Raw genomic sequence first — 9,453 nt, 5'->3', positions numbered from 1 at the left:
GGAGTACAGTGACATGATCTCAGCTCACTGTAAGCTCCGCCTCTTGGGTTCAAGCGATTCTCATGCCTCAGCCTCCTGAGTAGCTGGGATTACAGGCACAAGCTCTCCTAACTTTTTGTACTTTTAGTGGAGATGGTTGACCATGTTGACCAGGCTGGTCTTGAACTCCTGACCTCAAGTGGTCCGCCTGCCTCTGCCTCTCCAAGTGCTGCGATTACCAGCATGAGCCACTGTGCCCGGCCTACACTTGCATAATATTTTGGCAGTACTAATCTGGTAGTCATAAAATGGAACTTGCCATTACCCCCAAGATATTTGATCTACCACCTTTGTCACTTTTCTGATTTGGGATAGTAACTATTCACTTCTGCCAAGTCACCAGTCCCTTACTTGTTCTTTGTAATGCCTTTTCCATCTGTCCTGTTTTTACTTTTTCTGTTGTCACTGCCTTATTTAGTTTCTAATCTTCCCTGCTAGCATACTATAATTACCTCCCTGACAACAATCTCAAAAATAAAAAACCAGAAAGATTTGTTGGCCTCTAATGCATTATTTTGATTAAACCTCTTTCTTATTCAAAAACTTTGAATGGTTGACTATGTATAGTACTATGTATGTTAAGATTAACCTCAAAAAAGTTAATTATATCCAACGATGAAAAAAGGTTTGATAAGTAACTTAATACATTTACCTGTAATCACATTATTAAGTACAAAGAATTATAAAAATTTCCCTTCTGCTAGTAATTAGATATATTTCATTTGATTAATTCACGAAAACCTGCCAGACAATCCTCATTGTCAAAAAAAAAAAAAAAAAAAGTGTTAAGATGTGTGTCTGTGAGTATCTGGCTCTTCACTCTTTACTAAGTTAGTATTCATGATCTCTAAGACACAGTCATCTGAGTTTAGCTTTCAAAAATATCTGGCCAAATAAGCCCACGTCTAGTTGCAGTCACTTCCTCTCCATTCCTACGATTTCCTTCAGATTTAAACTGCAACATCAGCTCCTTCCTGGCTGGGTTTCTAGTTTGACAGCTTTCAGACTTGACCTATAAGATTGGCTCTTTTCTGTGTCTGCAGCCTGATGACCTTCAGACTTGAACTGAAGCATTCTCTCTTCTCTGGGTTTCTACCCTCCCAGCCCACTCTCTAGATTTTGGATATGCCAGCATCCTTAATCACATGAGCAATAAGTTTCTTTCTACATACATAGGTACGTCCTATTGGTTCTGTTTTTCTAGAAAATCCCAGCGAAGACAGATTCTGGTACCAGGAATGGTTGTAGAGGAACTGATATCTTAGAGACATGTTTTCTGAATTGGTTCTAGGTTTCTGCATTTGGATCTCTAATTTTATTAAAGACATTAATGACTCTATTGCAGTCATAAAGAGAGCCCTGATAGTCCATAAGGTGATATGGCAACATAGATATGAAAAATATCACCAAGGAATACTCCTAATCAAACATTTGTAACAGGCAAAGGTATGATTAACAATGTATATGATACCTTTAAACATTTTTGTCACACTAATGAGTAAGGAGATTGACTGCTTATTTCCAATGTTGCTGGAGAAAGTGGAGAAACAAAATAATAATTTCAGGGGTTTGAATTCCTAACTTAAGTGCTGTATAAATGATCTGAAAGCATGTACCCTGAAGGAGAGCCTATCTCCTGTAGCTACAGAGCTGGGATTGCTGAAAACTAAACTTAAAATCTCATCTTTCCAGTGGCTCAAGTACAAAATCAATTACATTCCCATCTGTCTTAGTCCATTTTCCTGATGCTGTAACAGATTGGCACAGACTAGTTAAATCATAAACAATGTAAATTTATTCAGCTTATGGTTCTAGAGGCTGAGAAGTCTGAGAGCATGGCACTGGCATCTGGTGAGGGTCATCTCATGGCACAGGGCAAGAGGCAGAAGCAAGTGCTTGAGACACAGATAAGCACCAGCGGCTAGACTTTCTTTATAACAACATTCTCTGGTGATAACTAACTCACTCCTGTAGTAATGACATCAATACATTCATAAGTGTTTCACCCTCATGATTGAGTCATTTCTTATTAGGCCCCAGTATTGTTGCATTGGAAATTAAGGCTTCAACACAGAAACTTTTGTGGAACACATTCAAAGCGTAGCACCAACCTTGCAGGGTGTCTGTTGTTAAAGTTAGGGCATTGACTGGGAAAGAATGAGATCCTAAAAGTTGGAATGAGGACATTTGGGAAGACCCCGATGAAACTGCAAATACTGGGCCTCTAAATTCTAATGAGTCATCTTTGCCAGTAGAAGCAGCCTCTCCATCCATATTTGAGGAGATCAATGCCTCATTGCCTGTGGAAACGGTAATGACCTTCCCCTATAGCAGTTGCCTTGCAAGAGAATGCTGATTCTTCTTAGGGCCACCCCCGTTATCCATCCTTGCTTCTAGACCTATAATAGACTCAAGTCCCATCTGGTTTCCTAAAGTGAGTTACAATGTTTGACCCATGAAGAAGTGTGTTGCATTTCAAAAGATCTTTATCTTTCTAATTTATACAGATAGAAATCCTAAAACTATGTATGGGAATGGATATTAAATGTGTGGGATTATGTTGGAAGGAACATAAAGAAAGAACAGGTTGAATTTATTCATATGGGCCCACTAAGCAGAGCTTATGCATTTAACACTGCAGCTCAGGAAGTTAGAAAGAGTTAACGTGTTTCCAGTTTTGTGCAAGATAGTGTGTCCTGTTAGATGGAAATGTGCCCTCCCTTTCACAGTAGTCACCCTGGAAGGCTGGTGCTTTTGTTGAAATGTGTCCCCCGAAAGCTCACGTGTTGAAAACTTAGTCCCCAAGGCAAAGTCACACTGTCTTTATCTGGAGATTAAGTATGGTTTAAGGAGAAGCATATGAGTGAAAGCTTACAAGAAGTGGTCTTGTAACGGTTAATTTTATGTGTCAACTTGGCTGGGACTTGGTCCCTAGATATGTGGTCAAATATTATTCTGGAAGCTTCTTTGGGGCAATTTTTGAGGAGATTAACTTTTAAATTGGTAGATGTATTAGGGTTCTCTAGAGGGACAGAACTAATAGGATGTATGTATATATGAAAGGGAGTTTATCAAGGAGAACTGACTCACATGATTACAAGGTAAAGTCCTACGATAGGCCATCTGCAAGCTGAGGAGCAAGGAAGCCAGTAGTGGATCAGTCCTAGTTTCAAAACCTCAAAAGTAAGTAAACTGATAGTGCAGCCTTTAGTCTGTGGCTGAAGGCCTGAGAGGCCTTGGCAAACCGCCAAACTCCAAGAGTCCAAAGTTGAAGAACTTGGAGTCTGATGTTCGAGGGCAGGAAGCATCCAGCACAGAAGAAAGAAGAAGGCCGGAATACTCAGCAAGCGTGCTCATTCCACCTTCTTCCGCCTTTTTTCAGCTGCGTTGGCAGCCAGCAGGGATGGTGCCCACCCAGATTAAGGGTAAGTCTACCTCTTCCAACCCAGTGACTCAAATGTCAATCTCTTTTAGCAACACCCTCACAGACACACCCAGAAACAATACTTTGGATGCTTTAATCCAATCAAGTTGACACTTAATATTAACCATCACGGTGGACCTCAAGCAAAGCTGACTGCTCTCCGGAAAGTGGGGAAGGGAAGTATCATTCAATCAGTTGAAGGCCCAAATAGAACAAAAAGACTGACCTCCCCTTAGCAAGAGGGAATTCTGCAGTAGGTGGCCTTTGGACTTGTACTACAGCACCAGCTCTTCTCTGGGTTGCTAGCCTGCAACCCACCCTGAAGATTTTGGACTTTTCAGCCTTCTTAATCTCATGAGCCAATTTCTTAAACTAAATAAATAAATAACAAAAAAGTGAAGTGTGTGTGTCTCTGTGAGGGTGTGTAACCTTTATCCCATTGGTCCTGTTTCTCTGGAGAACACTGTCTAATATACTAAGCAACAGATTTTGTCACCAGGTAATGCTATATACAAATGAAGGTATGTATAGGTTCACCACATTTAAAATCTAATTTGTTCCGCGACAATAGTCACAAGGTCAAGTTTGTAAGTAAAAAATTTTCTATATTGATATTTGCTGTATTATTATCTGCCCTTGCCCTTTCTAATCCCTCTTGCACAATGCAACCAGAGGAGCTTTTTAAAAGCACATATATGAAGATTTTACTACCTCCTTTTATAAAATCACTTAATAATTCCACATAACCTTTTGAAAAATCCAAACTCCTCAGTGTGTTTCACATGGCTGTGTGCCTCTCCTGTCGCTCCTGTCCTCATACCCCATGATCCCACTGAGGAGAGCTAGCTGTTGTGTTCCACACCCACCAACGATGTATTTCCACTTGTAGCCCTTTTTATCTTCCAGCTGTTGCTTTTACCTGGGATATTCTCCCCTGATTTTTCTACTTATCTTTAAAGTCACAGCTCAAGTAGTCCAAAGGACATCCTTTCCTTCTTGTTTTGGCTAACATGGAATATTTTTTTTTTTTTTACTCTGTGTTCCCACAGAGCTGTTATAGGCAACTAGGGCTCATAGCATCTTGATTTCCCTCTCCTATCCTATCTTTCCATATCCAACCTTACACCCTGTACTAGAAGTGGTGACAAGTACTTATGTTTACCACTGCCTAGGGACACAACGTGGATACCAGTCTCAACCATGGCTATTGCTAAAAATGTCTTATTCTTGCTTGATCAAGCAGAGACAATCCATACACCACAGAAACAAACAATAAATTTAACAAAGAAGGCATTCTGTAGTTGGCAAAGACTTATGAAAAACCATAGCGATACAGCAAATAAAAGATGTTTTTGACTTGAGCAAAGAGAATTAGATCATGTTAAGAGAGAACTGCTGATATGACAAAAGAGTTCACAGTGAATAGTAAGTATCATCAAAGCAGATTCTAGAACTGGGATCTCTGATGATCCTCATTCAGGAATCTTGCAAGTTCGGAGTCATCTGTACATTATTCATTCATATGCTTTGTAAGATTTCCTCCTACTGTTTTTGTAAATAAATCTGTTTTTCTCTAAGAGAATGACAGCTCTCTTAAAGGGGGGGAGGGAAACAGTGGTTGAAAAGAAGGATCATTGAAGAAATATTTGATGAATAAATGAACGAAATAATGGAAGCAGACAATAAAGGCTTACCTAATAAGCCTGTGGTTGACTGCAATAGTAATTGAGAATCTGCAAAATGAGCCTCAGTAATCTCCAGGGTGGGGAGAATTAAAGGAACGAACATTTCCCTGTCTCCTATTGATCGCCAGCTCTTGTCCTGCCTTGGTGAGAGGCACTTAAAGTTATTTCATTTGACCTTGGTAACAAAAATAAAAGGTAAATATTATTATTTCCCATTTTATAAATAATGGATATCAGTATCAGAGGAGCCAAAAAACGGCCAGGGGAGGAGAGGGGGTGCTATTATTCCCCATACGGCTGGGGAGGGAGGGGGGACATGACATGACATGACATGACACCCCTGCCATGTGGATCGTTAATGGCTGGGGGTAGGGAGAGGGGGTTTCTATTACTCCCCATATGACAGGGGATGCCTGACGCCCCTGCCATGTGGATCATAATAGCAAGCAGTGGGGGAGGGGGGCTATTACTCCCCATATGGCAGGGGTGCCTGACACCCCCACCATGTGGATCGTAATAGCCAGGGGGAAAGAGAAGGCGGCTATTCCACCCATATGGCAGAGGATACCTGAAACCCCACATGTGGGTCATTATAAGGGGGGGTTCTATTACTCCCCATATGGTGGGGGATGCTTGACTCCTGCCCAGTATGTGGATTGTAATAGCCAGGAGGGGAGAGGGGGGCTGGGAAGGGGGGCCACTATTCTACCCATATGGCGAGGGGTGCCTGACCCCCCTGAAATGTGGATCCTAATAGCCAGGTGGGGAGAGCGGGGTAGCTATTCCTTCCCATATGGCGGGGGGTGCCTGAATCTTCCCCATGCGAATCGTAGTAGCCAAGGGGAAAGGGGGAGGGCTATTCCTCCCTATAGGGCAGGGGGTGTCTGATACCCCCGCCATGTGCATCATAATAGCCAGCAGGGGAGGGAGATGGCTATTACTCCCCATAAGGTGGGAGGTGCTTGACCCCCCAACCCTGCCATGTGGATCGTAATAGCCAGGGGGAGAGGGGGCTGCTGTTACTCCCCATATGGCGGGGGATGCCTCACCCCCTGCCATGTAGATCATAAATAGCCAGGGGGGTCAGGGGATTATGACTCCCCATATGGCGGGGGGTGCCTCACCCCCCTGCCATGTGGATCATAATAGCCAGGGCGGGAGAAGGGGGTGCTGTTACACCCCATATGGTAGGGGTTGCCTCACCCCCCTGCCTGTGGATCGTAATAGCGAGGAAGGGAGAGGGGAGTGCTAATACTCCCCATATCGCTGGTTGTGGGGGGTTCCTCAACTTCTTGTTACATGGGGATTAATAGCATTCTCTCCCCTCTTGGATATAAAACAATTTCATAGGGTTTGTCTACACAGCCTATGATACTGAAACTAATATCCTCTCCACCTCCGGATATTAGGAACAATATCCCAAGATGATATACACTGTTTGCGAGATTTGGAGTTATATCATGCTGTGTTTCCCTGAATATTTGTAGAAATCCCACAGCCTGGGTGTACACCCACTGCTATATTGGGAGTATCTTCGTACTCCACCCCCTGAAAATTAGGAGCCATATCACAGAAGGGGTGTAAAGCCACTGAGATATCTGAAGTAATATCATGCCCTCACCTGCTAGTCATTAGGAACAATATCACAGGAGGGTGTATACCTTTGCGGTATTGGCAGTAACATCATCATCTATTCCTTTAGGCGTTAGGAATAATATCAAAGGGTGTTGTACACCCAAGTATTATTGGAAGTAATATCATTCTCTCTTCTTCTAGATTGTATGAATCATATCACAGGCGGGATGTACCCGCCCTTGTTTTATTTTGAGTAATGTTATCTTCTTTCAACCTGGATATTAAGAACAATATCACATGGGGGGTGTACATCCTTTCAAGATTGGTGGCAATACCATCTTTTCCCTTCTTGGATATAAGAAACAATATCACAGGCGGGGTGTACACCCCTTGCAATATTGGGAGTAATATCACCTCTCCCCATGTGGTTATTAGGGACAAAATCACAGGGTGGGTATACATTTCCTATGTTATTGGGAGTAATATCATCCACTCACCCTCTGAATATCAGGAGCCATATCACAGAAGAGGTGTACACCCCCTGCGATATTGTCAGTAATATCATCCTCTTCCCCCCTGGATATTAGGAGCAATACCACAGGGTGGGGGTTTACACCCACTGAGATATTGAAAGTAATACCAGCCTCTTTCCCGCTGGATATTAGGAACTATATCACAGGTGTGTGTGCACCTTCTGCGATATTGGGAGTAATATAAGCCCCTACCACGCCGCATATTAGGAACAATATACACGGCAGTTTACACCCCCTGCGATATTGGGCGTAATATTATTCTCTTTTTCCTGTAGATTAGGAACCATATCACAGGGGTCTGTAAACCTTCTGCGATACTGGGATTAATGTTATCCTCTCCCCCACTGAATATTAGAAACAGTATCACAGACATATCTCAAACATAGCAAAGCTCCTCAGCTCACACTCTTTCCAGTCTGTTTTTAAAGACAGGCCCACACCTGTGTAAAGTCTTTAACTCAAGTTGGATTGATCCAGTTAGCACTCCTTGTTGCTTCTGCCCTCCAGTCTTTTGTATCTACTATTCTCTGCCTCTCTCTGTCATGTCTTATCTCCTCCATTCTCCAGCACTTTAGTAAAATCCTTTTCATCAAGCAGTTTAGCTTCATCCCTGTGTTTCCCAATCTTAGCATGATTGACAGAGTGGGACAGATAATTCCTTGCTGTAGGGAGCTGTCCTATGTTGTAGGATGTTCAGCCATGTCCCTGGAATCCACCCACTAGATACCAGTTGTGACAACCAAAACTATTTCCAGGTCTTGCTAAGCATCCCACAGGAGTGCAAAATGGTCCTCAGTTGAGAATCCCTGCTATGGTGTATCTTTCCCTACATATTAAAAAAATATATTTCAGAGGCTTCCTTGAAAACCATAGCCTTCATTGGCTCATCTGCAATTAACCATACTTACTTCCTTAAATTCTCTTTTTCATAATTTTCTGCATAGTTTTAGTTCTTTGTTGATATTTAACTTTTCAGGTAAATAATGATTTCTTCAACTTTTCTAAAAGCTTCTTTGAAATCAAGTCCTTACTAAATCTTAATAAGCCCTTAATAAGCCTATTTTCTACAGACATTCAACTATTTGATAATTTGATTATGTTGGGGCATGAGAATTTGGATTAATGTATGATGTGAAATTATTTAAAACATCTCATGAAACTCAGCAGCAGCTCAAGTCACACAAGAGTGTAATGACAGACTTGCTGTTTAGTTTCCATCGTGCACCAAGTTAATCTCTTAACAACACAAATGTGGGTTTCTACCTAGTTTTTCTATTGGAAAAAGCAAGAGATAAAAAGTTGAGGTGAGGTAATACATTCTGAGATGTTTGGTGTTTATATATTAGTGCAAGTGCAAAGTCACTTTTTGCCAGAAAAAAAGTATGAAAAGAGAGATTTTGTAAATCTGTAAATTTTTTTACATTATTAAATAATGGCAAATTATCTTAATAATTTAATTAATTAATTAATCTTTCAACATTTCCTAACATCTTTCAAGTGCTTGGGTCTTTGCTCTATTTTAGAAATCTTGAGTTTAGGTAGAAACTGTGATATTGTAGTCTCATAAATCACCTTAAATATTGTTAATTTGGTGAAAATTCTTTTTTTTTTTTTTTTTTTTTTTTTTTTTTTTTTTTTTTTTTTTTNAACAGGTGAAGAAAAAACAGGAAGAGCGCCATCTTTTATGAGGTGTTGATACAAAAGAGAAACAACAAATCTAGGGAGGAGGTAGAAGGTGGAAAGGAATAGAGCTCGGGCGTTTAATCATTAATTATTATTTGCTATGGCCGGGGCGCACAGCTCCGGACATATTTTGCCACCATTTAAAATTTTTGAATTAAATAAATAATAGAGGTCTTCCATTCCTGCCTTTAAGAATTTTCGGCCTCTTTTTTGCCGGGCGCGGTGGCTCAAGCCTGTAATCCCAGCACTTTGGGAGGCCGAGACGGGCGGATCACGAGGTCAGGAGATCGAGACCATCCTGACGAACACGGTGAAACCCCGTCTCTACTAAAAAATACAAAAAAACTAGCCGGGCGAGGCGGCGGGCGCCTGTAGTCCCAGCTACTCGGGAGGCTGAGGCAGGAGAATGGCGTAAACCCGGGGGACGGAGCTTGCAGTGAGCTGAGATCCGGCCACTGCACTCCAGCCCGGGCGACAGAGCCAGACTCCGTCTCAAAAAAAAAAAAAAAAAAAA

Source organism: Theropithecus gelada, chromosome 17 (genome assembly GCF_003255815.1).
Source record: "Theropithecus gelada isolate Dixy chromosome 17, Tgel_1.0, whole genome shotgun sequence".
NCBI classification, from domain to species: domain Eukaryota; kingdom Metazoa; phylum Chordata; class Mammalia; order Primates; family Cercopithecidae; genus Theropithecus; species Theropithecus gelada.
Note: the sequence above shows the minus strand (reverse complement) of the source record.